This window comes from Sminthopsis crassicaudata, chromosome 3 (assembly GCF_048593235.1).
Source record: "Sminthopsis crassicaudata isolate SCR6 chromosome 3, ASM4859323v1, whole genome shotgun sequence".
Lineage (NCBI taxonomy): Eukaryota > Metazoa > Chordata > Mammalia > Dasyuromorphia > Dasyuridae > Sminthopsis > Sminthopsis crassicaudata.
The window spans coordinates 82,348,980-82,365,643 of NC_133619.1; the positions used below are offsets into that span (position 1 = coordinate 82,348,980).

At 39.3% G+C, this 16,664-nt stretch overlaps 1 protein-coding gene and 1 pseudogene across 6 annotated transcripts in view; both read left to right on the forward strand.

The window, feature by feature from the left end:
• Nucleotides 1–413: 413 nt before the first annotated feature.
• On the forward strand, nucleotides 414–1,954 carry LOC141564860 (glutamine synthetase-like; annotated as a pseudogene).
• An 11,770-nt stretch (nucleotides 1,955–13,724) lies between these two features.
• Nucleotides 13,725–16,664, forward strand: part of ALS2 (alsin Rho guanine nucleotide exchange factor ALS2) — a 75,697-nt gene continuing 72,757 nt past the window's right edge. For 3 of the 6 annotated variants that reach the window (XM_074299036.1, XM_074299040.1, XM_074299041.1), the window contains exon 1: nucleotides 13,725–13,820. The gene's annotated coding sequence lies outside the window, so the exon portion shown is untranslated. Of the gene's footprint in view, nucleotides 14,331–16,664 lie in introns of all 6 variants that reach the window. The other 3 variants (XM_074299038.1, XM_074299039.1, XM_074299037.1) reach the window with 3 other exon arrangements.

Genomic DNA, 16,664 nt, shown 5'->3' on the forward strand with positions numbered 1-16,664 from the left:
ACAGAAATGATCACTTTTGAAGAACTAAATCTGTAATTTCATTGGTATAGGAAACTCCTTCTGTAAGCAGGTTGCACCTTCTCTGCAACTTAGTCTTTGAAAATTAGCTAGAGCTACGGTGTCAGACTCAAACAGAAACAGGTAGTCTGTTGAAGACCTTAGCCAATATCTTGGCAACCACCAGTTTCATTTTTCAGCCCAGGTAAGCATAGCATCTAGTCTAATGTGAAGCATTATTTTTAAGATTAATATAGCTGAGAGATGAGAATGGAAACCGTTCTTTTGGCTATTGCCTCTACCTCCACCAGCTAGACCCTTCCCCAGCGCCCCGAGCCTGTGGAGTGGTCCTCCTGCGCTCCCAATTTTGACAATTTGTTTGCGTGCCCCATTCCGAGCCTAGGACAGCTTCAAACATGGCTACCTCAGCCAGTTCTCAATTGAACAGAAATATCAAGCAGATGCACATGAACCTGCCTCAAGGAAACAAAGTCCTGTCCATGTACATTTGGATCAATGGCACTGGTGAGGTACTGTGCTATGGAACTCCGACCCTAGACAATGAACCTAAGAGCATTGATGAACTACCTGAATGGAGTTTTGATGGCTCCAGCACTTTTCAGTCTGAATGCTCTAACAGTGACATGTACCTTATTCCTGCTGCTCTGTTCCGAGACCCCTTCCCAAAGGACCCCCACAAACTGATTCTTTGTGAAGTTTTCAAGTATAACTGCAAGCCTGCAGAGACCAGTTTAAGGCATACCTGTAAATGGATAATGGATATGGTGACCAACCAGAAATCCTGGTTTGGTATGGAGCATTCATGGGAATAGAACAACCTTTTTGGTTGGCTTTCCAATGGATTCCCTGGACCCCAGGGTCCATATTACTGTGGCATGACAGCTGATAAAGCCTATGGAAAAGTGTAAGGTTCTGGGTTGGTTTTCTGGAGGTCTTTGGGGCAGCCTTCTTTTCAGTCAGAGTAATCACCCCAAGAATAGCCATATGTTAAAGTCCAAATCCTTTAGTGTCTCCTTCAAAGTCTTGTCTCCTTGCCTGGGACTTCAGCTAGTTTTCTTAGAGGCCTTCCCGAGGCTTGGTTTCAGTAGAGAAGGGCAGGAGGCCAGGCCAGCCACCACAAGGCAGATGAGATGGAAATGAATCTAACCCAGTCCTTGCTACTGTTATATACTCCATTATCATAGGGGTGAATCTTGTAGAACTATATTAAGTACTAAGTACCTGTATTGAACTAGAGAACCATGAGCACCATGCTAAACTAGATAACCATTGTCTTTATCAATTCCACTGACTTAATGCCTTATAAGAATCCTTGTTTCAAGTTTAGAGTTCTGGCCCATACCAGAAAAGATATAGTGGAAGCTCATTACTGTGCTTGCCTATATGCTGGAGTCAAAATTGGAGGGACCAATGCTGAAGTAATGCCAGCTCAGTGGGAGTTCCAAATAGGACCGTGTGAAGGGATTGAAATGGAGATCACCTCTGGATTTCCAGCTTCATCCTCCATCTAGTGTGTGAAGATTTTGGAATAATCATAACATTTGATCCCAAGCCCATCCCTGGAAACTAGAATGGAGCTGGTTGCCATACTAACTTCAGTGCCAAGGCCATGAAAGAAGAGAATGGTCTAAAGTTTATTGAAGAAGCCATAAAGAGATTAAGTAAACAACACAAGTATCACATCTGAGCCTATGACCCCAAAGTGGGTCTGGACAATGACCATCACCTGCAAGTTTCAAGAAGACATCCAATATCAACAAGTTCTCTGTTGGTGTGGCCAACTGTGGCCCCAGCATCCAAATTCCCAGGTTGGTTGGGCAGACAAGAAGGGCTACTTTGAAGATCGCCGCCACTCTGCCAACTGTGACCCTTTCTCAGTGAGGCTGTTATCCATACCTATCTCCTCAATGAAACAGAAGAAGAATTCTTTCAGTAAAAAACTAAGTGGACTAGGCCTACAGATACCTTGTGTATTCCCCACCCCATAATCCTTTTCTCATGGCCTCTTCCACCTCACCTCTCCCCTCTTCCAAATTTTCCTACTAGATGTAACTCAAGGCACAAAATACCATGTTTTTTGTGCCCACAAATAACTTCTTGCTTTTTTTTGTGGAGGACGGGGAGTAAGCTTGGGGAGTGCTTTTTTCCCCCATCATTGATGACTTTTTGAAGACTGAGGTAATAGTATGTTAGTGGGGAAAAGGAGTTGGGGAACATAACCACTGCTTCCATCTAATCAAGTTTGTACATCAACAGAGACTTGTAGCTTCCAGAGAAAAAAAATAAAAGATATTTGAGATGGGTGGGTTGGGGGAGAGTGGTTGGGTAGGAAGAATTTGCTGAGTTTTTTTGGAAGGGAGGAAGAAGAGTATTAAATTCATATGAGACTGTAATCTACTTTTCTTAACAGATAAGAATTAGTAAGGTTTGGTGGTCTCAGTTTGCAGGAGAACAAACCCTATGTCTTCTAGATGTATGGGCCTCTTTATATTTTCCCTGATCTAGAGGGGAAATCTTTGGCCAGAAGTTGTATAGTTTTTCAGAGTTGCATGCATGTATACCCTAGTATGTTCAAACTGTCCCCTTGCCTGTCTCTTAGTGATAAGGTTGGTGTTGACTGTGTTGGGTTCAGACATTTGTGATTTTGTACCCCGGTATCTTTTCTGAGTCCCAGATCTTCCTTTGCCTTTTTTTGTCAAAAGATTTCTGAATAGTTTTTTCCTTTTATAACAAAAACACAGAACAAAAATTTTTAAAAAGAGAGATTAATATAGCTGTGTGCCCAGAAATAATATCTTGGCAACTATCAGTTTATCTTTTCTCTCTGTGTGTCAATACCTCAGACATCCTTGGCATACAAATCAGCCAGCTCCCAGCAGCCACCATACTCAAAGCTTAAGTATCACTCCCAAAAGGACACTTTGGAATATACCTCCCCAGAAGCATATTTCTCCTCCCTGGGAACATGCTGCCTCTATAGGAACAAACTTTCCCAGATTAACAGATCTGTCTCTGTGCCCTTCACCTAATGTAGCATCACCCTGATGTGAAGTTTATTCTATGTTATTTTGTATGTCTGTGTTGTATTTCAGGTCTTCTTTATCCTTTTCTCCTTTTCCACTCTTCCCTATTACTGGTCAGTTCAACTTTCCAATAAACTGCTCCTCAGTGTTATCACATATTGTTCATGGCATCCAAACTCATTAAGGGATTTGTTTTTCCCAGGTTTCTGACTGATCCACGAGTCTTTCATTAGATATAAACTGGATCTCTACACAAGGACTTTACCTACTGATATGCCCCATTTCTGGAAATCACAAGTCAATAGAATAACTTAGTGTCCTTCCAGGGGAAACTTCCTTATGCCAAAGAACTCTCACAAAATACCTTGAGATCTTATAATAACATAACATTCAAGACTACAAGAAATCAGCTGAAGGACCCAAGAGAACACAAACTCAGCCCAGAAATTTCCTCCAATAATCTGCAGAGTCAAGCCCTAATATAAGGTCCAAAATCAAGAAGCAGGTTGTGAGAATGAATAAACAAAAAGAATATCCTTATAAAGAGCTATTAAGAAGATGGGAATGGCCAAGATACAATCCCAGAAGAGAATGACTCCAAAACATGTATAAGCAAAGCCTCAAAAAAAAAAAAAATCATACACAGATGATATATAAGTTCATCTAGAATTCCTGGAAGAGATGAATGAAGAGTTTTTAAAGGGGGTTTAAAATTTTTTTTAAATCAAATGAGGGGAGCAGCTAGATGACACAGTGATTAGAGCACCAGCCCTGAAGTCAGGAGGAACTGAGTTCAAATCTGGCCTCAGACACTTAAGACTAACTAATTGTAGTCCTGGGCAAGTCACTCAACCCCAAATACCTTGGAAAAAAAACCCAACAAACAAATCTCAAATGTAAAGAGCAGGAACTCTGTATGATTTATTTAATCCTACAACAAGTTGTTAATTCTGTGGAATTGCTAAGACAATGGTTATTTAGTTTAACATGTGAGTGCTCTAGTTCAATATGATTTAATCTTACAACAAATAATGGTTACCTAGTGATATTGATGAGGCTTGGGTTTTGGGGTTCCCTTTCAGGGAACCAAATGATAAGGTCTAGATTTAGGAAACCAAAATGAGATTAAGATTTCTGGTGGTCAGGGAGTTAAATGATAAGGTCTAGTGGCAGGGTTGGGATTCAGGGAACTAAATGGAGAGGTTTGATTTCCCTGCACCCCCTTGGGATTTGGTGCAAGGGTAGAGAGTTTTCAGGAACCCCCTTTTTGATGGCACAGAGATTCTCTGTAAAAGAATTTACAGACCCCAAAAAGCTAGATTGATAAAAGAGGTTTATTATAGGCATTGGGAAGTCAGCCTTTACTATGCAAGAATAACAGTGTCCCAGTTTTCCCTATCCCCTCCAACATTCATCATTATTTTTTCCTTTCATCTTAGCCAATCTAAGAGGTATGTAGTGGTACCTCAGAATTGTCTTAATTTACATTTCTCTGATTAATAGTAATTTAGAGCACCTTTTCCTATGACTAGAAATGGTTTCAATTTCTTCATCTGAAAATTGTCTGTTCATATCCTTTGGCCATTTATCAATTGGAGAATGGCTTGAATTCTTATAAATTTGAGTCAATTCACTATATATTTTATAAATGAGTCTTTTATCAGAATTCTTGAATGTTTAAATGTTTTCCCAGTTTATTTCTTCCCTTCTAATCTTGTCTGCCTTAGTTTTGTTTGTACAAAATAAAATTATCTATTTTGTGTTCAATAATGAACTCCATTTCTTTGACTACAAATTCCTTCCTTCTCCATAGATCTGAAAGGTAAATTATCCTATGTTTTCTAATTTGCTTATAATATCACTCTTTATGTCTAAATATTGATTTCTTAAAATTAGAATGTAAGGTGGAAATTGAAAACACCCCCTAACCATCCAAAATGAACATTGTCAGGATATAACAAACTATCCATGGCTTCCAGATCAAATTAAAAATATTGTGAGGAAATAGGAAGAATTCAAGAAAGAGGAGTCACAGTCAGAATCACATATGACAGTAACCACCAGTATAAAAGAACAAAGAACTTGGAATGCAAATAATATGAGCTAACAATCAAAAATAACTTAGGGGCAGCTAGGTGCACAGTGTCCTGGAGCACTGGTCCTGGAGTCCAGAGGACCTGAATTTAAATTTTTTTTTTTTTTTTTTTTTTCTGAGGCTGGGGTTAAGTGACTTGCCCAGGGTCACACAGCTAGGAAGTGTCTGAGGCCAGATTTGAACTCAGGTCCTCCTGACTTCAAGGCTGGTGCTCTATCCACTGCGCCATCTAGCCGCCCCTGAATTTAAATTTGATCTCAGACATATGATACTTACTAGAGCTGTCTGTCCCTAGGGAAGTCACTTAATACTGAATGCCACACCAAAAAATAATAACAACAATAATAATAATTTACAAAAAACTGAATATAATAGTAAAGAGGGAAAATAGGCCTTTAATTAGAGGACTTCCAAACATTCCTGATAAAAAGAAACAGCTATGGGGAAACTGTAGAGGGCCAGAACTCTGAAAAGGTGTACTTGAATCAGGACAGCAGGTTGCTTATAGTTAAGCACCTACTCAGTGTGAAATAATGGTTCTCTAAACACATACTTAATGTGATAGGTGATGTAATGGTTGCATATGCTCAGTGTGTTTTAGTGATGTAATCATACTGAGGTATTTAAGGGAGTCTCAGACACAGAAAGAGTCTCTCTCAACCACAGACACAGAAGACTTTCAGCCACCGACACAGAGAAAACTTGACCAGCCTTGTAGTGGCTCTCCTGCCTTCAATTACTTCTCCACTAAGACCAAGGACTTGCGCTGATCCCAAGGTCCTCCAGAGAGCTAGTCTGGACATTAGAGGAAACTTTGAAATATAAATACAGGGAAAAAAAAGTCTTATGATTTCCTCTCTGCCCAGATGCTCCCTACTGTCATTAATTTCTGTTATCCCTTACTTTCTCACTCTGGAGACATCTTTCCTTGTCGCCTTATCTTTTATCTCCTCAGTGTGGTCTCTGTACCATTGGCCTCCCATAATTCATCTCAATTCTAAATTTGGGGTATCTGTCACAAGACTATTAGTTTTTGGCCCTACTACTTAAAATTCTTATCAATGACTTATATGCATCTACCGATAGCATGTTTAACATATGTGCAAATAGCACAAAGCTAAAAAAGAATATCTGATGTTAATCATGTATTATTTTATATTATCGAAGTATCCTATGTCCCTAAAAGAATATAAGTCCCATGAAGGCAAGGCCTATTTTATTTCATATAGTTACTCTTCCAGTCATTGTATTTTACATATACTATTTAATAAGTTGCTGTTGCATTTATTTTTTTATTGACTATATATTTGATGACAAAAATTAAAGGAGCACATATAGGTTGGATCTTGTTGATGGCTTAGATCACAGTAAATTAATTCTGTAGTCCATTACAAGTCTAATATCAGATCAATTAATGACTAATGATAATCTACCTCACTGATTGCCCTAGAACCTGAATCACACTTATTAGTGATGTGATATGTGATGTTTCACATCAAATGATGGTAGACACCAAAAGTTGGGGTTTGATCGTGTGAAAAATTTGCAATGGTCATTGTCTTTGGCAAAAGGTAGATTTATTTAGAAGAATAGGTTACAAAGAAAATAGAGGGATACAATAGGCACCAGGAATGGTAAATATGAAATAGAATGGGGGAGCATTGAAAGACAAGTTCCTCAGTGGAACTCACAATTATCCAGTAGAAAGGGAACACCCCACAAGGTTGGGGCATGCCCTTAGCTGGCAGGCTAAATCCTGAAAGGGACTTTGTACCCTAAAAGAGTTTTTAGCTATAAAGAGGGGAAGTGGGGTTAGAAAGCATAGTGGAGTTAGGGGAGGTGCCATGTGGCATAGGAGAAGAGGAAGGGGAAAGACAATACAAGGCAGAGTGCCATGGTAGACTGACCAAAGGAAGGAAGTAGTCTGGGCTATAAGTTATCTTATTGGGAGAATTTGACATAACTTGAATTTCTGACTGGATTACCTCTAATGGGTGGGACCACAGAAGTAAACTGATTTCCATTATTAGAGTCTTCTTCCTGCCTGCCCTGGGAATAATTGTTATCAGTTCTTCAGTTTCTCTCTGCCCACCACCCTTACCATTCAAGACCTCATCACTAGTCTTACTCTGACTAGTTTCCCAAATGCTCCTAATTATAAGTCCTTAAGAGTTTAAAAAGAAGAAGAAGAAAGAAGAAGAAGAAGAAGAAGAAGAAGAAGAAGAAGAAGAAGAAGAAGAAGAAGAAGAAGAAGAAGAAGAAGAAAAAAGAAGAAACTCAGTTGCTACCTCACTAAATAACAGGTGACTGGGCTATTTTAAGGGTGGGAAAGCTGACAGAGAGCCCTGACAGTGATCCAAGTGACCATGAAGGCCAAAACTCACTAATCCTTTGATAAGAATACTGCAGAGGCTTGAAACTGCTTTAGTCTTCACAGTTCTAAAACTGAATACTCTAATGTAACTTTATATAACGTACAAATTCCTAAGAATACTGCTGAACACATGTTCAATACTTGTTGGACTGATTTGGATTCCTGAAGTGCTTTCCTGTACCCTGGGCATCTCCCTCCCCTTTTATGCATAGGAGAAGAGGGAAATAGTTAACATTTTAGCGCACAAGTGTTGCATTAGTGGATAAGGAGTCAGAGCAGTTAAGGAAGCTTGTATAACAGAGTCATAACTAGGAGTTCTGGGATCTAATTCAGTTAGAATGGGGGACAGAACTGAGCAAAGATCATACAGTGGGAGATAAAAAGAGACCTTAGGACACTTTCCCATGGAGAATTGAAACTAAGATCATGGAAAACCTTTCTTACTACTATCAGGCCTGAGATGAGCTCATCTGGGATAAGCCTCTAGACTCCACCTCAGCAGCTGAGATGTCTCAATATTATCAATGACCTGGAGCACTTAGCATGACAGAAGGGAGCATTGTCCTAGGCCTGGCAGCATGACACTGATCTAGTTATAGTAACAATGGGATAGGAGGGGGTCCCTCCCAGGTGAGGATCTACAACCAGCAGCCCCAGATTATCTAATCCTTGAATGGGAAGAGAAAATAGCAAATACTGAAGCTGGAGAAGATTAGAACTGAGAGAGGCACCAATGCAATAGAATCCAAAGGGTACTGGACAAGGGAACAGAGTCATGTCACTTGGCAGAGGAATAGTAAAAAGTGATGTGGCATATTGGAGCCTTGTGAAAGAACCCCTCCCCCATTCCTATTATCCTACCCTAATTGTAGTTCTTTTTTTTTTTTTTTTTTTTTTTTCCTCCTGAGGCTGGGGTTAAGTGACTTGCCCAGGGTCACACAGCTAGGAAGTGTTAAGTGTCTGAGATCATATTTGAACTGGGGTCCTCCTGAATTCAGGGCTGGTGCTCTGTCCACTGCACCACCTAGCTGCCCCCCTAGTTGTAGTTCTAATGAATGGTAGTGACCTACTGAATAATGTTTGGAAGCAGTAAAGTAGAAAACACAAGAACAACATTTTAATTTTCATGGGGTTAAGTAGCTTGCAATGTTTGATACTGGATTTGAACTCAGGACCTCCTGACTGGAGGACCTGTGCTCTATCCGTTGTGCCCCCTAGCTGCCCTCAAAAAGACAGCTAAGTGGTGTAGCAGATAGAGCACTAGGTTTGGAGTAAAGAAGACCTGAATTCAAAACCAGCCTCAGCATTTTGTGTGACTTTGAGCATACCATTTAATTTCTGGTTAGAGAAGTATTTTTGTCAAGAAAATCCCATGGATCTCCATCCAGAGGGAAGGCAGACTTGAAGAGTCACTGGTTATAAAGACTTTGGGTCAGGAAGATTCTGCTGCTACTAAAAAAACAAACAAAAAACTAAATAATTCACGAAATATTTGGATTGCACATATTTTTGACATGATAATTAGCTTTTACTGATTTTTTTTTTCTTTTCAAAAACTTTGTTACAATGTATGGAAGGCAGAAGTGGAAAAAGTAGGGGTCAATTAGGTGATATTAAAAACACAACATATCAGTAAAACTTATTTTTAATTTTTAAAACTAAATTTTATAAAATTTATTTTTAATATGATAAAAAAAGAAATAGCTTCCAGGCTGGGATGTGGTTATGAGGATGTATGAGTTTTCTGAAAAGATGGTGTAGTAGAGAAAGTATTAGATATGAAATCAGAAGACTGGATTCAAGTCTTGGCTCTATGAGCTAGCTCATGAGATTGAATAAATAAGTCCTTTTTGCTAATATTCCAGGCAGCTAGGTGACATGGAAGATTTGAATTCAAATATGGCTTCAGACACTTTCTAGCTATTGAACCTGTGTAGTCCCTTAATTTCTGTTTGCCTCAGTTTTCCCAATTGTAAAATGGGCATAATGGCACCTACCTCAAAATTGCTATGAGGATCAAATGAAGTACTTTCAAAGTTCTTAGCATTTAGTAGCTGTTACATAAATGTATATTCACTTCTCTTTCCCTAAATATTCCAAGTTCCTTAAAACAGTCCTATGTGACATAGTTCCAAGTTTATTTATTTTAACCATCTTTATTATTCTACTCTAGATATGATATGACTCATTAATGTTCTTCTTAAAATGTGATGTTGTCCAAAACCAAACACAATATTTCAGAGGTGAGTTTGTTAGTGCAGAACATAGCATTCCAATTATTGTCCTCATTCTAAACATGACACTTCTAGCCTTGTAACTTAGGATGACACTTTTTTGATAACATTGTTAATACTATTGACTCATAATGGATTTTGAGTTAACTAAAGTCTCCAAAGTTGTGTGCTATTGTTTTAAATGAATGAATTACTATCTAACTACATATCCCTCTTCCTCCAAGAAGTAGATTTTTTGACTCAGGGTTGCCTCTTTTGAGTTTAATCCATTGTTCCAACCAGATAAAATCCTACTGGATTCTGATTCTGGCATCAATTGGGCTAGTTTTAAGTTTCCTGACATGTGTCTATATAACAATAATACCATCTCTGACTTTGTGAAAGGAAGGCAATAACATCAGGCACACTGCAGAAAATAAACTGTCATGAATAATACAGCTGTTGCTTACTTTATGATTGTTGTTGTTGCTTGTCCTTTGTTCTCTAGGTGTACTGTGATGCTATGACATGCAAGTGAATTGGATCAAGTTATATAAATTCTTCGTTGTTCTCTCAGCTGCCATGGTGTGTGCTTAAGACCTCAAGTAATCTATAATACAGCCCAAATCAGAGGAATAGAGACACAAAAGGAAACTCATCTCAGTAATCAGATCCTTAGATCAACACTTCGGCCTCAAGTCTTATCCAGCTCTCTTGTTCTCCCCACAATCAGACCCATGGTTATACTATCCATCCAACAACTTGCTCACTATTTCAGAATAGGAGCTTGGCCAATTTCTTTGCTTGAGTGACTTAACATTACTTACTGTCTTCCAATTGAGCTCATAACCTAATTACCTGGGGGTTTTTAATGTATTTTTTTAAAGTGACATTGTGAATTTGAGCTGCCTTCAGGAATTTTAAACATTTAATAGATATTAGGCAATTAGGTGGCACTTTGGATAGAGTACCTGGCCTGCAGTCAGGAAGATACATCTTTTTGAGTTTAAATCTGCTTAATGATCCTGGAAAAGCCACTTAATCCCATTTGTCTCACTTTCCTCATTTGTAAAATTATCTGGAGAAGGAAAGGGCAAGCCACTCTAATATCTTTGCTAAGAAAATCCTAAAAGGGATCTCAAAAAGTTAGATGCAACTGAACTACTTTGGAACTAAAGCTCAATAGAGAGAACAGGGTTAAACAAGCTTACTTTTGTACCTTCTTTTCCATAACTACCATATATTTATTTGTGTATATTATGTGTATGTATGTCATTACTTCCATTAAAATGTGAGCTCCTTGGGGCAGCTAGGTGGTGCAGTGGATAGAGCACCAGCCTTGAATTCAGGAGGACCAGAGTTCAAATGTGATCTCAGACACTTAACACTTCCTAGCTGTGTGACCCTGGGCAAGTCACTTAACCCCAGCCTCAGAAAAAGAAAAAAAGAAAATGTGAGCTCCTTGAGGACTGGGTCCATTTCACTTTTGTCTTGTATTTCTAACACAGATATAACACAGTCGCTCCCATACATAAGACTTCTGCAAAATTTAGATGTAGTCATCCTTGTTGGACTATCTCAGAATTTTTCTAATCTATCTGGGCCCATACGTGATTTGGCTGCAATACTGAATACTGAAGTATTTGCAGCTGCTTTTCTAAGAGTTTGAGCTGACAGTGAATAGGCTTCAGATTTATTGGTTTAAATAATATACCAAAAAAAAAGCAGGAACCCAATAGTTTTTTTTTTTTTTTTTTTTTTTTTTTAAATATCCCCTTCATTCACAAATCTGGCTAGTGTTTACAGTTAGTTATGGAACAGTCAGAAAGTGATAACTTTGCTGTTCTTATGTTTTCATAACTGATAAAAAATCTTTAAAGAACTATGCAATACGAATCTTATTTGGACTCTGAAGATAAATATGCTTTTTTTTTTTTTTTGCTGCGGCAATTGGGGTTCAGTGACTTGCCCGGGGTCACACAGCTAGGAAGTGTTAAGTGTCTGAGACCAAATTTGAACTCAAGTCCTCCTAACTTCAGAGCTGGTGCTCTACTGCGCCACCTAGCTGCCCCACGAAATAGATTTTTTCATTTTTCATTTGATCAATATTGAATAGTTACTATTAAGCATTTACTAAAGAAAAGTAGAGAGGATTTGGAGTCAGAAAACCTGAATGCAGAGTTCTATCCTCCAATTACTATCTGTATGACACTGGGCAAGCTACTTAATTTCCGTATGTGTCATCTGTAAATTAAGAATAAAACTACTGGTTGTTGTGGGGATCAAAAAAAGCATGTAAAGCATTCCCTAAACATAAGTCATGATTACTGCTCTGTCCTAAGCATGGAATTCCTTCAGTGTAAGATCATTGACAATCATTATTCATCTAGAAATAGAACATTAATAATGATTTATCAAATGTTTATCATACATTCAGGGCTGCACTCTTTGGCTGACATGGGCAGATAGTTATAATAGTTGTAAAACATTTTACATATATTGTTTCATTTAATCTTCACCATAACTCTATGAGGAAGATACAGATGTTAGTATCATTATTCTACAAGTGAGAAAAACAAAGAGAAAAAAAAGATTGTAACTTTCTCAAAATCATCAGCTAAAATCCCACCTTCCACAGAAAAACATTCTTAGTGCAGGCCTTCTTTCTGTTGATTATCTCAAAATATCCTGTATATAACTTGTATGTTCATATTTGTTTGCATGTTAGATTGTGAGTTTCCTAAAAGCAGGGATTGTAGCTGGTGATTTGGGATTAGTCATCTAACCTTTTTTTTTTTCTTTTTTTTTCAGTTTTCTCTAATGCTGCTGATATTTGTATCTTCCTCCTAGGGTTATTGTGAGGATTAAATGACATAATTGCCCTTTATTTTCTCTGTGTTCCCAACACATAGCTTATACCTGGCATCTAATAGATATTTAATGTTTTAGTCACTGACTGAAACTGTAGGATGATCAAGTTTTTTATTTTTTAAATTATTATTTATTATTAAATAATTATTAAATTTTTATTATTATTTATTATTAATTCCAAATTCAGCCTCACATCAATCGATCAATCAATCAACATAGCACACTACAAAAACCCCAGCATGAGGGAATAGTCCAAGTATTATTGTAAGATCCTGGGTAACTGACGATGCATCTTGCTCAGCTCTGGAACGTAAATTCCTTTGGAATGGGGATTGTTTAATTCTCTGAATTTATGTTCTCGGAGTTTGGCACTGCATCTGGCACATAGTAGGCCCTTGATAACTATTTACTGATTGATAGAACATTAATGAAATCATCCTCTCGCAGTACCGAGGAGGTGCTGACTGGATATTCTGAGTGCTCAATATATGACACTGTCATCATATTAGGCGATTAATAAATAAATATTTAATTAATTAAAATTAATTATTAATTAATTAATTAAGATTAAATAATAATAAATAAAATTTAAAATCAAAATTATTGGGTGATCGATAGTACGGAGCGTGAGCACTTGTTGATCAGGCTGCTGCCTGCATGCGGACTGGAAGTGCTGCATGCCCAGGATATGACATGACCGTCACTGTCATCAGATGTGCTAGTAAGTGTGGGCGTGCAGGGGGCCACAGGGCGGGTAAATGTGACAATGACACACCCAACAAAAGCTTGTCCTGTCCTTTTAAACCAGAACCAGACAAATCCCGCCAAGCCCAACAGGACTTTCTCCGAGCCCTCCCCTAAGCCCAGGCACTCGTTACCAAGGGAAGCAGAAAAGGAGGTAGGATGCTAATGACGACACACATACGTCACCGATCCTTTGGCTACCTTTCCCCCTGCTCTCCTCGCGCCAGCCAATCAATGCAAGAAGGGAAGATGGGCGGGGCCAAACTCAAAATCGATTCGCTAAATTTGACCCATGTGCGGCTCCGTTAACAGCCTCTTTTTCCTCCCTCCTTTCTTTTACACTTCGGTCCTCCCCACCGACTGGTTCGCGCTCTCTTCGGCCCCGCCCCTTCCCCTAGAGGCCCCGCCCCCAGCGCTCGTGAATCAGCTGATCTCGCCGTAGTGGCGGTGGCTACGGCGGCGAGGGCGACCGCGGCGGAGAGGTGAGGGAAGCCGAGCTGTCGCGCAGCTGCTGCTGCTGCACGGGCCGATAGAACCCGGCGGGGCCTGAGTGGGATCTGAGGGCGGGGGTGGCCTGGGAGCCTTCCGAGCCAAAGTGGGGCGCTAGGGCTAGCCTGCGCGGGCCCTGTCCGGCGCTGGGGCCAGAGGTGGCGGCCGAGAGGGCCGAAGCAGCGTCCGGCGCCGACCGAAGCGTCGCCGGCTCTCTCCTTTCGGGGAGAGGCCTCGAGGCTCAGCAGCAGCCCCGGCCCGGAGAGCGTCTAGCCAGCTTGGTTTTCCCGCCGTCGGGCCCTGCCTCCCTCGAGCCCCTCCGCGGCTCCCCTCCCCCCGTCCCGGTTCTGGGGAGCTGCTCCCCCGGCCTTCCGTCCGGGCCCTGTGTCTGTCTGTAGCCACCCGGGCTGCTGTTCTCTGCTTCCCTGCGGGATTTTCCGCTCTCCTCCCTCTCAGCCACGAGGAGCCCCCTCCTGGGAGCCGACCTTGGGCTTCAGGAGTAGGTAGGTCTCCGCCTCCGCGGGCGCTGGACTTATGTCCAAGGCTTAGCTGTGGTCTGCTGAATGAAGCCTGCCTTTAACTGGGCGAACTTTGTTTGGAATTGACGTGTTGGGGGATGGGAGTGGGAGAAAACAGAAAGGAAAAAAAAGCCACAGGGGAATGCTTCTGCTACCCCGAATTCTAGTCATCTTGTACGAGGAAAAGTCCTCGTCCTTATTACATGAAGATGGATGTCCAGGGAGACTTGTTAGTAATGAGATCGCCTTGGAGGAATGGTTAAGCCGGAGCAGCCGAGATTGATTTTGGAATGACTAAAGAGAACTGCAGCCTAAATACCGAAGTGTTTTGCTTGAGGGTTGGGATGAGAAAGGGAACGATAGCTCCCCAGCACAAATCCGTATCTTGTTCCCACTGCTTCCACTCGGTAACTTTTCTGCAGTAAAGTCTGGTGAAGGTTTATTTCGAATAGTTAGATAAGTTTGCTAAGGTTTGGGCTTCGTATTTCTGATCACTTAAGTTCTATTTCGTTATCTTTGTATGTACATCTTGTCTTTTTAACTATCAATTCTCAGGGGGCAAGGACCATATCTTTATTCTTGTGTCTCTGGCTACATTCTTCCTATAGAGCTACTCAATAAATCTTAAATAGTAAAATATGTATTTGTTGATGAAACCTTCTGGAACCAGGAAAAAAAAACACTGTAAATCTTTTTTTTTTTTCTTTTTTTTTCCTTTTGTCACAAACCGTTCTGGTTTTAGTTTGTATATCATAGGTTCAATGGTGCAATCTCTGCAAAGTCTTGACTTGCAGCATTTGTTTTTGTTTATTACTATTGTTTTATTCCGGGGACGGGAAAACATTAGTTTGGAATTGATAACACCTTGGTTGGATTCTTCTGACAATTAGCAACATGATCCTGAGCAGGTCACTTAACTATTATGTCTCAGCTAATTATTTATAGAGGTAGCTAGTTCCCACCACTGATAAAATCACAACTCCTTTGCATAATTTTTAATAAATTAGGTTAGGATTAACTTTTTTCAGAAATTTTACTGTTGCATTATATAGTCTCAAGGTTGTTTTCTTTTATCTCTAATATCTCGACCATAACTAATTTTTAAAATTAATTTTATAATTATAATTTTTTGACAGTACATATGTATGGGTAATTTTTTACAACATTATCCCTTGTACTCACTTCTGTTCCGAATTTTCCCTCCATCCCTCTATTCCCTCCCCTAGATGACAGGCAGTCCCATACATGTTAAATGTGTTATAGTGTATCCTAGATACAATATATGTGTGCAGAACCGAATTTTTTGTTGCACAGGAAGAATTGGATGCAGAAGGTAAAAATAACCTAGGAAGAAAGACAAAAGTGCAAACACCATAACTAATCTCTTTATGGTCCAAATAGAAAGGACTACATTTTTCATTTTTTGTGAGCTTATTTACTTCATCTTCCATTTCGAGACTGGATGACTTTGTGATTCATTTTTCTCAGTCATTGGGACGTAGTTATATATATAATTTTTTTTTTAAAGGGGATGCTTATTCTTTTCATCAGGATTTTTTGAGAAACTTTAGTAGGTTTTGTGGCAAAAATACTAATGCTGCCCATATTAGAACCAGCTAAGTATTACTGAGGATAGCGAGATGGATCTGGATTCTGGAAGATCTGAATTAAGAATTTATTTCAGATTCTAGCTAGGTGCCTGAATTAGTCACTTAATCTTGTAGATGCCTCAGCTTATTCATATATAAAATGGAGATAACATTTATAAACTTTTACAAATCCTAAAGTGCTAGCTATTATTACTTAAATTTCTTTAATTAGTATATCAAACCTTAGGACTTGCAGAACTTGGGAATTTTATAGCACAAGAAAATGTATGTCTCACAAGTTGAGAATTTTTGAATAGTAGATTGACTAGTATAACATCTGATTGATTCCTTTTCCTAATATAGAGTTGATGTCAGGTCCTAATCAGTCTGAAAAGACTTAAAGTGCTACCTTAGTGATGTACCATATATTATCCAAAGACAAGCCTAACTGAGTTCAGAGAGGCTCATTGCCAGACTTGTAGTTTAGGAAAATCACTTTGACTATTGAATGTAGGATGAATTAGAGTGTGGATAGAAACTTAAGATAGGGAGACCAGTTAGAAAATTATTGCACTAATGTAACTATGAAATGATAAGGGCCTTAATTAAATGGCTGTGTGAGTGGAGAAAATAAAATTTATTTTGTGGGAAAAGAAAAAAAATGAACTGATTTTGTAGGTGGGGTGAATGACAGTAAAGAAACAAGGATGACATCAAAGTTGTGAATCTG